Here is a 14,957-nt window from a genome sequence, read left to right on the forward strand (position 1 = left end):
GATTAGAGCACATATTGGTTTCTTTGATGCGACGAGTCTTGAGTCCCACAGTATAGGAACACTGGAGCAATTGTGCAACGTGCTTGTTAGAGAACAAGGGTACTGAGCATGACCAAGACAAACAGTCACTTGGATGTCTATCCACTCGTCAGTGACTTGCTTGATGTTGCAGTTGTGTGATTGGTCTTTTGACCTGCGGTGCTCGGCTACTCATAGTGAGGTTATTGTAGTTTGACTGCACATATACATGGTCTCTAGACATATGGGTCCATGCAGTGTAGATTGGCTACAGTAGGTTCACTGTAGGAGTAGGGTATCACCTATATGGAATCTATCGACTGGTAGATAAGGAGAGATCCTATGTGATTTATGAGACTGAAGTTCGTAAGACCTCGGTCGGAGCAGTATGCACAGTGGAGAAAAGTTTCCACTCTCGAGCTTAAGTCGAATAAATCTTGACATATGACAGACGATGGAGTTTGGACGAGTTGTCCATGACCTCCGTCCTGTAGGGATCTACGATATAAGGACTGTATCATATGATAACTGACCCTAGAGGTTCATCATTCTATTCTGCTGGGTAGTCCACTAGATGCTGCTTGAGGTGTCACTGGTGGATGGTGATAGTGCTTAAAATTTATAAATTTAGTTATATTTCCATAGCACTTATCAATATTTTAACCTGATAAATACATATTTACCAATGAAATTGAATAAATAGTGAATTAAATTTAAATTATGGTAAGAGGTAAATAATTCTTTTCTTTACCAGATTTGAACTTGTCTCTCTCTTTGATTGCATCTTCATGAAAATTACAGGAAAACATATAAGGAGGAGATTGTGTTGACCCGGTTTGGTAACCTGATAGAATTGTAGTCAAGCTAAGGTTATAATTAAATGGGTTTGGTCCTGATTCGATCGAAAGTTATAATTATTTTGTATGGGATAAGGTTGATTAACCCTTTTTATTAGGTCACGGTCTGTTTTTAGTCTTGTCTGGTCGAGTTCGATCTGAAACAGCTTAGCAAGAATTAAATTTAAATAACAATGGGCTCAAGGACAAGTCAACCATCATGATCCACCTCAAACCCAAAGTCAATTCCCAACCAATTCCTTACCTGCCTTCATATAAAATTTTTAAATTTAAAACAAAAAAGGAAAATAATGAATATAATAAAATAAATAAAAATAATTTCGGGGAGAATCACTTATTCACTGTTCATATGAACAAGTGTCCCGTAAAAACACTGTTCATATGAACAGTGAGAAATAATATAATAATAAATAAAAAAAATTATTAAAATGTTTCACTGTTTATCTCCTTCCTCCCGTTATCTATCCTTCCCGTGATCCCGCCTCACAGAGCGCCCCCCTGCTCGTTCCAAGCCACGCGTCAACAGCCGACGCTCCCAATCCTCCACGCGGTGCAGCCGGCGACCAGATCCTCCGCCCCTCTTCATCCGCCTGCATCTCCGCCTCCGCAAGCGGCATTCGAAGCGATCTCCCCAGCCGCATCAACCGCGTGCCATCCGCCCGCCCGTTCCACTCCCAGCAGCCGAAATCAACTCCTTAATGATCAACGCTTCCAGCATCCCATGAAATCAAGCATCTAGCCGTCTCCCTCTGCCCGGATTTGAGCCATTCCCAACCGTCCGCCGATCCATGGACTTGGCGAATCCTTCTTCTTTTCACTCCCACATTAATCCCGCAGCCAGCTCCATCGGATGAGCATCCGGGATTCGCATCCTCACTAAGTGTACTCCTAGGGGATCCTCACCGTGAGAGGGTCTATATGAGAAGCCATCGGCAAAGAGAAGGGGAGGGGGCTCGGTTCAACAGAAAAATAGGGGAAGACCCCTGTTTTCGGTGAAAAGAAGAAGAAAGCCGAGAGGGGAGAGAAAAAGAAATAATAAAAAAAGAGAAAGGAGGGGGAAAGAGAATATTTTGTGATATTTTTGGGAATAATGGGAGGTGATCAATTTCATTTGAAGATGAGAGTCGTCCGGAAGCCATGCGCAGCTAACTCTAGTCTAGGGCCTGGATGAAACCCTAGCAATGTATCAGGGCATTGTAGTTCTTATTTTTTTTATTATTATTTTGGAGCTGTTTAAATTCTTATTTTCAATGAAATATTTCTTTACTGATATTTAAACTTTGAGCATGCTAGTTATTAATCATGTTTGCTAAAGTAGTCTAAGATGATCCATGCCTAGGAAGATGAAGTGTGCTGCATCCTAGATTAGCATACTTAGGAGACACTTCATACTACAACCGAAGATGGATCTTCCTAACACTCTTTATGCTTTTATTTTAAAAGGCTTTGTAGCCACATTTGCATGCCTCTCCAAAAGATAAAAATTAAGAACACAGTCCCTAATGCAATGCTACGCGGTAGATTCCAAAACCTAGATCTATCTACTTGATAAATTTCAATTCGTACTCATAGATTAATTTAGTTAAATCAAGTTAGCAAATCCTTCTTCTTGATTTATTTTTTAAAAAAAATAACTTATTCTTCAATCTCTGTGGACCGACATCCGTAATCACTATCCTACAGGATACGTGCTATTGCGTAGTTTATTTTCAAATTGAAAGAACGGATCAATTTTTGGTGCCGTTGCCAGGGATTGCTAGCATAGTTATTTTCCTATCATTAAAAAAATTTAATTAATTAAAAAAAAACTTTCAACAAAAAAAGTGTATATATATATATATCTAAAATAAAATAAAAAAATTATTTTCTATTATTGTTTCCTTTTTTATCTCCTTTTTTCTCTTCTACTAATTTTTTTTTTAATTTTTCTTTGGTCTTATTTGATCAGGAATCGAAGAGGAGATCTGGGCTATCAAAAAGGAATGCTTTAGAGGTTTGGCTTAAAAAATTTTAAATTGCTGGAAAAATTTTCTTTGGTAACCCTCTAACCTTTCTTATTTAAATTAATTATTAGCCTTAAAATTTTGTGTGATTGTTGATTTTAATTTCAGCAAAAGTATGAATGCATGCTTGATACACATACACAAATTAATCCCGCACATAGTAAGGGCAATCACCCCAAAAGATAAGAGCCGGATTTCAATCACCGAATTCTTGCCCAACTTAGGTGAACTCAATCTCACATAGTGTCACTTTAATTAAACTCAATTAGACATTGGCTCCTAGGGACATCCGAGCTCAATAGGACGAAGATCATCGAAAGTTGCACCAATTTCGCTCTGTGGCTTAGTTGATGTCTAGGCAAGCTTTGTCCCTATAAGGGAGACAGTTCATCTGTTCGAGGCAAGTGGGTTTTAAGTGGGACCTTTGCGAACGCATCGTAACCCCTCCACTTACCTAGGAGCTTACCTGGTCAACTCGATTCATTAGACCGGATTGGAGGCTTAGGTGCCCTCTTCAAATCAGTTAGGAGCTGTCTAGTGATTTTAGGACAAATACAAGGATTGATGTGTTTATCTTTTATTGCATGCTTGACTGATCAAGTACTAGTGTATGCAAGGGAGTCGTTCTAGAGTACGTGACCTATTACCTTTTGACCCTGAAATAGAACGGACCCTTAGGAATATTCGAGCTGAGATCAGAACATTAGAATCATCCCCACCTCCTAAGATGGCTGAAGAACAACCCAAACTCCTGAGGGAGTACTTTACTCCCACCATTTACACTTTTCCATCTTGCATTCGATTACCTGAGGTAGCAGCGGTACAATATGAAATAAAGTCTAGTGTGATCCAAATGCTCCCATCTTTTTATGGGCTCACCAATGAAGACCCATATAAACACCTAGATGAATTCTTTGAGATTTGCACCACTGTCAAGATTCAGAACTTCACTGATGATGCTCTGAAACTTAGATTATTCCCCTTCTCCCTTAAAGATAGAGCCAAACAATGGCTGAATTCTTTAGAAGCCAACTCGATTCGTTCTTGGGATCAAATGCAACAAGAATTCCTAAAAAAATACTTTCCCATAGGAAGAACGAACCAGTTTAGACGTGCCATTACAAGCTTCTCCCAAACTGAGGGAGAAGAATTTCATGAAACTTGGGAGAGATTTCGGGACCTAATCCGTAAATGTCCTCATCATCAAATACCTAAGTGGCAGCTAGTGCAATGTTTCTATGACGGATTGACTGAATGAAACCGTCAGATGATCGATGCTGCATGCGGGGGGACATTCATGCTTCAAAATGAGCATGAAGCATGGCAATTATTTGAAAACCTAAATGAAAACTCCCTCCACCATGCTTCCTATTCTCGTCAAGCACCCCTGAGTTCTCAAAGAAAAGGGACCATTTGTGAAATAAGTCATTCTATGGACCTGTCTAGCAAGGTAGATGCATTGTCCCATAAGATTGACCAACTGATGATAGGTGGGCATTACATGAACTCTTCCCAAGTACAAGTGTGTACTATCTGTTCTAGCCCATCCGACCCTATTCATGAGTGCCCTTCAGCGCCCCAATTTCCCGAACTCATGCAAAAACACATCAATGCTGCTCAAACATAGCCTAGACCGGGTACTAACCCATTTTTCCAATACATATAACCCGGGATGGCGAAATCATCCAAATTTTTCTTGGAAGGAGCAAGCTTCGAACACAGCCCAACCCTATTTCCAAAATTTTCAAAATCCTCAGAATTTTCAAACCCCACAAAATATTCATCCCTACCATCCCAAGATTCAATTTCAACACACTCCTCCTCCACCCCAAAGAAACACAGCCTTTGAGGAGAAAGTGTTGAACGCCCTTCAAGGTTTGGAAACCATTACACAATTGGTGCACTCTCATACGCAATCCATCGCCAAGCTAGAATCCCAAATGGGGCAACTAGCTAATGCACTGAACAAGCGAGAGGAAGGAAAGCTTCCAAGCCAACCACTAAGTAATCCTAGGGGACAATATATGGCTCAAGAAAATCAATTAAATGCAATTCATCATGAACAAGCCAATGCTTTGACTACCCTAAGGAGTGGACGTGTAGTAGACAATAAGATTGGGGAAGATAACAATAAGGAAGATGAAGAAGAGGATAGACATGTGTCAAATGAAACTCTAAAACCTTCTTCTTCTTCAGCTAGTCCACATTCTGCCAAAACTCACATCCCAAAGGCCCCATTTCCTGAAGCTCTTAATTCACCCTCTCCCTTTAGCAAAAAGGGAACTTCACTAGAGGAGATGATGGAGGTTTTCAAACAAGTGAAGATCAACCTTCCGCTTCTTGATGCTATTAGACAAGTTCCCTCCTATTCCAAATTTCTTAAAGACCTGTGCACCCAATAGCGAAAATTTAGGACACATGTGCCCAGAAAGGTCTTTCTAACTGAGCAAGTGAGTTCTATTCTCCAACACAACACCCCTCCGAAATTCAAAGATCCTGGTGCTCCCACCATCTCCTGTGTCTTAGGAAATAATTTCATTGATCGAGCACTCTTAGATCTAGGGGCAAGTGTCAACCTTTTACCTTATTCAGTTTATGAAAAGCTTGGGTTAGGTGAGTTAAAACCAACCTCGGTATCCGTTCAATTGGCTGATCGATCTGTAAAAACACCACGTGGGATAATTGAAGATGTTCTTGTCAAGGTAGACAAATTCTATTTTCCAGTAGATTTCATCGTCCTTGATATGGAACACGAGCCTAATCCTAAGAAACAAATCCCCGTGATCCTTGGGCGCCCCTTTTTAGCAACAGCCAATGCGTGCATAAATTGTAGAACGGGGGTAATGAATATATCATTTGGGAACATGAAGGTAAAATTAAATGTCTTCAATGCAGACGACCAACCCGCGAGGAAAGTGGAGTGTTTTATGATAGACAAAATAGATGAACCCATAAAAGGAGATGCAAAAACTACCTCACTGTGTCTGGCTGAAGATAATAAACTTAGCGCTTGTTGGGAGGCAACCTAATTCTCTTAGATTTTTTTTTTTTTAACATTGAGGACAATGTTAGGTTTAGGTTTGGGGGTATTTATCTTGATTTTCATCCAAAAAAATGTGTGTTCATTTTCATAAAATAATAATAAATAAATAATAAAAAAAATTTAATAAAAAAAAGTTTTTGTTTTTAAAAACTTACGGGTGTCGGATTGGAGACAAGTTATTTTTCTTTTAAAAATAAATCACGAAGAAGAATTTGCTAACTTGATTTAACTAAATTAATCTATGAGTACGAATTGAAATTTATCAAAGTAGATGGATCTAGGGTTTGGAATCCACCGCGTAGCATTGCATTAGGGATTGTGTTCTTAATTTTTATCTTTTGGAGAGGCATGCAAAATTGGCTACAAGCCTTTTAAAATAAAAACATAAAGAGTGTTAGGAAGATCCATCTTCGGTATAGCATGAAGTGTCTACCTAAGTATGCTAATCTAGGGTGCAGCACACCTCATCTTCCTAGGCATGGATCATCTTAGACTACTTTAGCAAACATGATTAGTAACTAGTATGCTCAAAGTTTAAATATCATAAAGGAATATTTCATTGAAAATTAGAATTTAAACAAGCTCCAAAAATATTAAAAGAGTAAGAACTACAATTGATGGGGACATCAGCTAGGTCCCCATCTTATTTGCTTATTTGTTTATTTTATTTCTGGGTTTATTTGTATTTAGGAGTTTATTTGTGGTTTATTTTATTTCTGGACTCATTTGCATTTTAGGGCTTATTTGTGGGTTCTATTTTGTGTAAGGGGTTTTATTTTAATTGTTCTTATTGGGCCCTATTTATAGGGAACTTTTATGTTGATTAGGGTTAATGAAGAATTAAGAAATATTCTCCCCACCTATTCTCCTCCTCTCTTCTTCTCTTCTCCCTCTTCTCCTCCTCCTCCTCTTTCTCTTCTCCTTCTCCTTTGGTTCTGATTTAAAATCCCACTGAAGTTTTTCTCCAGAATTGGTGCGGCATCAACTTGGTATCAGAGCAAGAGGCTTTGCCCCTGCTGCCAAAGTCCGATCCAGATCACCCGAGCCTTCTAGTGAAATAGAGACGACATCTCCCGGCTACGTCTTCCAAACCGAGAGCAAAAAAAAAAAAAAAAAAAAACTCGCTCTCTCGGTTCTCACAAAAAGGGGACAGAGGGAACAACCCTGGTTCACCGAGCTTCTCTCGGTTCCTCTCCTTCCCTCTGTCAGCTTCACATAAAAAAAAAAAAAAAATTTAGCCGAGAGAGAAGAAAGAGCCACAGTCCCTGCGCCGGATTCTCCCTCGCGTCTCTCTGACTTGATCCCTCAGTTGTCGCTGCTGCCCCACCACCTGCAACCACCGTCAGCCGGTGTATGGCTGAGCGTCGCCGGATTCCCAGATTTCTGTGGCCGCACGAGTACTACGCCGTACCTCGACCACGGACGCCGGAGCGTGTCGAAGGGCCACGAGTGGTTTCCGCCGCCGGAAAGAAGAAGAGCGTCACCGCCCTCTTTGCAGCTTTGTCCCTCGAACCCGCAGCCACCACTGCGTCGGCCGCCCCGCCTGCAGCCGCCGGTCCGCCCTCCGTTCCGGCCATAATCGCCGCTGTGTCTTCCTTCCCGTCTGCAGCCACCGCCGATCAGAGCCCCGTGGCTATTGGCTGCGCCGCCGGTCCCCTCGGTCGCTCCGCAACGGCCGCCGAGCAGCCCGGGTCATCCTCCCGTTTCGGTCGGGAGGTTCGGGAGGTTGAAGACGAGTGGTAACGGGCAAGTTCTAAATCCGTTACCCCAAAACCCGATAGCCCGGGTCCACATCCAACAGGTTGAAAAAAAAAAAAATTCGCACGTGATCTGCACGTGCTGAGTTTCACAGTTATCGGAGCGGGTCCCATTCGAAACCCGAACCCGATAACCCAAACCCGTTAAGGTTCAAAAAAAAAAAAAAGTCGGATCACGTGACCTGCACGTGTTCCCCCAAAAAAAAAAAAAATAACCTCTGTTCTGCCGAAAAGGAAACCCTAGGGTTTCCACCGCCTCCTTCGCCGCCGCCCGTGACGCGCCGCTCCACCCTAGTCGCCGCAGCCATCGCCTTCCACCAAACAAGGCCCGCCGCCCCTCCGCACCGCCGTCGTGCCACACCCCCTTCTGCCGCCTCGCCGTTTATCGCAGCTTCACCGAGCATACCGCCCTCCGCACCGCCGTCGTGCCACCCCTACTTCTGCCGCCTCGCCGAGTTCTGCTGCTGCTCATCTCTCGCGGCAGCCCTCTCTCTGCCATCTCATCCGCCCAGCCACCGCCCCACTCCCATTTTCCCTCCCTTTGTCCGCCTCTTCGTACACCCTTGCCATTTTCCTCACCATCGGCCGACTCCACAGGCCGCACACCACCTCCCTCCACCATCCACCACCGCACCCGCCGCTGGAAGACCGCCGCCGGTTCCGTGGCCGGGCGCCCGTCAGCCAAGCTCTTCTCCCGTCGGCTGCTTCCTTCCCTCGCCGAGTACCATCCACGTGCCTCCCACCCACCTTCTAAAGTCAACACGGACTGACCCCAGGCCCACGCAGCAGGAGCCTGTCCCAACTCTCTCTCACGAGCCACTGCAGAGCCCCTTTCAACGGGCCTTTTCTTCTCCAGGGGCCACATCACCCCTCCCTCCTTCCTTTTCAAGCCCATCAGCTGCACTTCGCTCCTGATCGTCGCCCCAGACCTTGAGCGCACCATTCTGGTTGACTGCATTCGCCACAGGTAACAGGTTCTTTTTTCTTGTGGGCTTGTTTATCTAATTATGTTCTAGTTCTCTTGCATGACAATCCTATTTTGAAACTTATTTTCTTGTCAAACTGCAAAACCTAGAACATTTACCACCACACCCGTCCTACCTACCAATTAAATCTAAATATTAAATTAGCACACCTTAGCGACAGGACAGCCTCAACATCCATAGATCAGATTACTTTCGGACTTTGAATGACTGTAAAACGTGTTTGCAACCTGACTTCTTATAGTGACTAATTTTCTACTTTAATTCTGAAATAACCAAAGTACAAATTAGTAACATTTAATTTTAAGTTACTTTTGTGAAAATTTGCTGATTTCCAAATTCATAGTAGGTTGCATTAGTAGGTTGTCTTGCATCACATTTGGTCAGTTAGGGTTCATTAGTAGCATTGCATATCATATCACCAACTAGAGTAGTTCCTGTATGCCCACCCGTAGTGGTAGAGAGTACCTCCTCACTGACTCTCAGACCCCTTTATCCACCATGGACCCCAGAGTTATACAAGATATTTTGGAACAATTAGCTGCAATACGAGCTGATCAAGACGAATTCAAACGTGAGATCCGTGCTCTAGTGCAACACCCTAGGACTCTGGAACCATCAACCCCAATCGCAGCTTATCCCGAGTTTGGTTTGACCACACCACCTGTAGCTTTTCCCCATCCCCCTAGGAACCAACTTCATCCTGATCACCAGCGCGATCTTGACGAGCGACTACTTCATACTGTGCGAGTAGAAGCCCCCACATTTGCTGGTCAATTAGAGCCGAGCGTGTACCTTGATTGGAGAGCAGCCATGGATAATTACTTTGAGTGGTACGATATGACTGATGATAGAAAAGTACGGTTTGCCAAAATGAAGCTTATTGGGCAAGCTCACTGGTACTGGCATAACGTTGAACATCGGCGTGAGACCCAGAGGCTTCCACGTATCACCACCTGGGAGGATATGAAAGAAAAACTGAATGAGAAGTATCTGCCATTCTCTTACCGACAACGCCTTATGGATAGGTGGCAGAAACTGACTCAAGGAACTTCAACTGTTGCTGATTACATTGCACGATTTGAGGAGTTTCACATGAGGTGCGGTGTAATCGAAGAGGAGACTGTTACTCTTTCTAGATTTCGGGCAGGACTCCGCGAGGAGATCTAGAAAGAATTGATCCTCTGAGAGATCACCACCCTTGGCCAGGCGTACCAGTTGGCTCAAGATGTGGATAGTTTTTTACGAGTCCCTGTAGTGAGACGTACCGACTCTCGATTCTTACCCCCAGGAGCCCGACCTAATCAAAGCTATCTCCCGCAACCCAGACCACTCTCCAACCATCCTACCCAGCCCGATTCTAGCCAAACACCGACTAAGACGTTCCCGATGCCTGCGCAAAGTACGTCAACTGATAAAGAAAAAGGCATATTAGGGCCCAACCCGCCCTCACGAAACCAAACTCAGTGTTTCAGGTGCCAAAAGTTTGGCCATATCGCGTCCCAATGTAATGCCAAGACTTATTTAATGACTGAACTGGAAGCAGGAACCCAGGAGATTGAATGTGTCGAAGAAGTCTATGAACCAAACATCGAGGATTTTGTAGAAGACTTTGGAGACGACCAGACCGGGTTAGAGTTTGCCCAGCCTACATCCAAATATGAGCCCACTGATCGGAATGACCAAAACCCTAGGCTTCAGATGGTTAGGTGTATGCTAGCCCAAACAAAGACCGAACAAGACTGGCGTAGAACCTCCCTATTTTACACACTTATTAAGATCAATGGTAAAACATGCAAAATCTTATTTGATAGCGGGAGTTGCATCAACGCCATTGCATCTGGAGTTGTTTCTCGTCTTGGCCTGAAATCTACCCCTCATCCTAATCCATATAAAGTAGCCTGGGTAGATAAGACGTCCATTTCGGTATCGGAAAGATGCCTTGTCCCGATTCAATTCCTATCTTATAAAGACGAGATTTGGTGCGACTGCCTTCCGATGGACGTAGGTCAAGTCATTCTAGGAAGACCTTGGTTATACGATAGGGACGTCACACTTCATGGTCGGTCAAATTCGTGTAGTTTTATGTTCCAGGGTCAGAAAATTATACTGAATTCATTGCCTCCTAGAGAGCCCGGCCCTGAGAAGAAGGGTGCTACACCACGAAAAGACGAGTCACTTCACATCATTACTTCGAAAGAGGTAATGAAAGATATCGAAAGCCACTCACCTGTGTTCGCCCTTGTGGCTAGAGTTATCAATGTGGAGAAAAATACCGAACATCCGGCCGCCGTAGTTCCCCTGTTGGAAGAGTTTCACTCTGTTTTTCCAAATGATCTTCCAGCTGCACTTCCACCGATGCGTGATATCCAGCACGTAATTGATCTCATTCCTGGAGCGTCATTGCCAAATCTTCCCCATCATAGACTCAACCCAAACGAGCATACTGAACTGAAACGTCAAGTTGACGAACTCTTCACTCGAGGATATATTCGTGAGAGTCTGAGTCCCTGTGCTGTACCTGCACTCCTCACTCTCAAGAAAGATGGCTCTTGGAGGATGTGCGTCGATAGCCGTGCTATCAATAAAATCATGATTAAGTATCGTTTTCCCATTCTGAGGCTGGACGACCTTTTAGACTATATGTCTGGTGCTACAGTTTTTTCCAAGATCGACCTAAAGAGTGGGTACCACCAGATTCGGATTCGTCTTGGGGATGAATGGAAAACCGCATTCAAAACCAAAGATGGACTCTACGAATGGTTAGTAATGCCTTTCGGGTTAACAAATGCTCCAAGTACTTTTATGAGGGTGATGACACAGATCTTTCGACCTTTCTTGAATAAGTTTGTCGTTGTATATTTTGATGATATCCTCATCTATAGTCAAACTAAAGAGCTCCATCTCTCACACTTGAGGCAAGTTTGTGATGTCCTGCGGAACGAAAGCTTCTTTGCAAACCCTAAGAAATGTGCCTTCCTGACTGATCACGTCACTTTCTTAGGGTTCATAGTGTCTTCCAAGGGTGTCTTCGCTGATCCAGAAAAAGTAAGCGCGATAGTCGAATGGCCTGAGCCCAAGACCCTAGCAGAAGTACGTAGTTTTCATGGTTTGGCTACTTTCTATCGTCACTTCATTAGAAATTTTAGTTCGATAATGTCTCCCATTACAGATTGCATGAAGAAAGGAGACTTTATCTGGACTAAGTCGGCATCCCAAGCATTTAAAGATATTAAGCATAGGATGACCGAAGCACCTGTCTTGCGCCTCCCCAATTTCACTAAGGTATTCGAGGTCGCATGTGATGCCTCTGGCGTTGGCATAGGTGGCGTGTTAAGCCAAGAAGGTCACCCTGTCGCGTTCTTTAGCGAAAAGTTAAGTGACAGCAGGTTGTGTTATTCCACCTATGATAAGGAATTCTATGCGGTAGTGCAAACTTTGCGACATTGGCGACACTATTTGCTACCGCAAGAATTTGTCCTGTATTCAGACCATGAGGCTTTAAAGTATCTCAATTCTCAAAAGAAACTAAACCTTCGACACGGCCGATGGATTGAGTTTCTGCAAGCCTATACTTTTGTGCTGAAACATAAAGCTGGAGTTGAGAACAAGGCTGCTGATGCGCTCAGTCGACGGATCTTCCTCCTATCCGTGATGAGCACTGAAGTAATTGGTTTTGAAAGGATCAGGGGACAATATACCACCTGTCCCGATTTTAGTGATGTATACCTGACCTTACGAGATGGAGTAGAGAGAGAGCACGATGATTTCTTTTTACAAGATGATTATCTCTTTCGCTCCGACCGATTGTGTATTCCTCGAACTTCTTTGAGAGATTTTCTAGTATGGGAAGTATGTTAGATATATGCCCTAGAAGCCAATTTTGGCTGACACATTATTAATTCTAGGACATAATTTGTACTTGACTTTATTATTATTGAATAAATGAAAGGCATCTTTTTCATTCATATTATTATTGTGTCTATGAATCGTCCAAGGAATTAATAACATGATGATGCATATTCTCAAGAGTTGAGAATTTGAGCCATGTATCATTAGTGATTAATTTCTGAACGCTCCTGATCGATGGATCATCACGAGGACGGTGATCGATCCGATAAGATCAGTGCACACATTACTTTTCTTATGGATGGACGAGACTCGAGTCCACGGTGTGAGGACACTGAAGTAATAGTGCAGGTGCTTGTTAGAGAACAAGGATACTGAGCGTGACCAACACAAGAAGTCACTTGGATGTCTATCCACTCGTCAGTGACTTGCTTGATGTTGCAGTAATGTGACTGGTCCTTTGACCTACGGTGCTTCAGCTACTCACAGTAAGGTTATTGTAGTTTGACTACACGTATACATGGTCTCTAGTTATATGGGTCCTTGTAGTGTAGATTGGTTGCAGTAAGTTTACTGTAGGAGTAGAGTATGCACTTACATGGAATCTATCGACCTTGATAGAAGAGGAGTGATCCTATGTGATTTGTTAGACTGAGTTCTAAGACCTTGGCCAGGGCAGTAATATAAAGTGGAGAAAGAGTTTTCCACTATCGAACTCGAGTCGAATAAATCTTGACATATGACAGACGAAGGGGTTTGACGAGTTATCCATGACCTCCGTCCTGTAGGGATCCACGATAGTAGGACTGTATCACACGATAACTGCACCTAGAGGTTCATCATTCTATTCTACTGGGTAGCCACTACATGCTGCTAGGTGTCACTGGTGGATGGTGGGACTCACAGGGATTATCTCGATGATCGATAAACCCTAAAGAGTAGAGTTGGAATCGTTCCAATCCATTGAAAAGAGTTTTCAATGATATTGTGATAGAGATCATAATATATCTCACTACCAGTCAGAGTAGAACCTATGGGATCACACACACTAGAAGTAATGACCGATCCGATGGTTGAATCGTGATTAGGAATCACAAGTAATCAATTTGATTGATAATAAGTTGAAGAAGGAACAAAGGGAATTGATTAATTGGACTTAAAACAAGAGTCCTACTTGGAGTAGGATTCATAGAGTCCTAATTGGATTAGGACTAGAAATCCTACTTGGACTGGGATTCCTACTTGGACTGAGAATCCTATTTGGAGTAGGACTAGGAGTCCTACTTGGAGTAGGATTCATAGAGTCCTAATTGGATTAGGACAGGAATCCTACTTGGACTGGGATTCCTACTTGGACTGGAAATCCTATTAGGAGTAGGACTAGGATTCCTACTTAGAGTAGGATTCGTATAATTCTAATTAGATTAGGAGTTTTGAATTAAATTTGGATTCCTACTTGGAGTAGGATTCCTAGAGTCCTAATCGGATTAGGACGTCGAATTCAAATTAGAGTCCTAATTGGATTAGGACTAGAATTAAACAAGTCCTAATTGGATTAGGATTTCTTAAGTCCCAATTAATTATTAATCCAATGAATCAAGATGGCTCCTAATTAGATTAGGATTGAAGAGTTCAATTGAGTCATGGTTTATTCAAGTTCTAATTGGATTAGGACTAGCATAGATTGAACCCAATTGATTCATGATTTGGACTAAACCAAATAGGAGCCCTAGATGCTATTTAAGAGGAGGCTTGGGGGCTGACCTAATTCATATGAGAAGCTCTCCCCTTGTGGCCGTACGCCCCCCTTTCTCCTCTCCTCTTGGATCAGCCGCAAGCAAGAAAGAAAAAGGTCCATGGTGGTCTCCTTCTTCCTCCTCCGTTTGGGATTCAACGCAAGGAAAGGAAAGGCTGCATCTAGCCTTTTGGATCTTCTTCCTTGATCCTTTCATCTTCTTCCTCCTCCCTCTAGCATTCAAGAGTTGAAAGAAAGGGAGGTGATCAGCCATCAAAACCAATCTCTGCAAGGGAGCTAGCACCCCGGGGAGATTAGAGCGATTGGATCGGTCCTCTGCTTCGTGTGGATATCCGTAGAGGCCGGGCACTTGAACGGCTTCAAGCGAACCTTCATCCTAAACCACGAACTTCAGTTTGTGGTGATCATCTACCCGCACAAGGTGAAGATCTGATCTTCTAATTAGATTAAAAGTTTTTAATCCTTATCTATCTACGAACGGTTTTTGAACAACGTTCATGCGATGAACGGTTGATCCCGCGCATGCCTCTTCCGCTGCATCTGAATTTTTTGAATTTTCTGCGGCATGATCGGGGTTTCTAACAGTGGTATCAGAGCCAGGGCTTCGTAGATTAAGGTAAGATTAATTATTAATAGGCTTAATAGATCTAAAAATTTAATGATCATGCATGCTAAAAATTTTCTGCATGCA

General features: G+C 43.1%; 1 non-coding gene across 1 annotated transcript; it reads right to left on the reverse strand.

Moving 5' to 3' along the window:
• Positions 1 to 3,981: 3,981 nt before the first annotated feature.
• LOC120106360 lies at positions 3,982 to 4,087 on the reverse strand. Its single transcript, XR_005508528.1, has one exon. It is a non-coding gene; the product is annotated as a small nucleolar RNA R71 (small nucleolar RNA).
• Between the last annotated feature and the right edge of the window lie 10,870 nt (positions 4,088 to 14,957).

The sequence above is a fragment of the Phoenix dactylifera genome, unplaced genomic scaffold, assembly GCF_009389715.1.
Source record: "Phoenix dactylifera cultivar Barhee BC4 unplaced genomic scaffold, palm_55x_up_171113_PBpolish2nd_filt_p 000535F, whole genome shotgun sequence".
In the NCBI taxonomy this organism is placed as follows: Eukaryota; Viridiplantae; Streptophyta; class Magnoliopsida; order Arecales; family Arecaceae; genus Phoenix; species Phoenix dactylifera.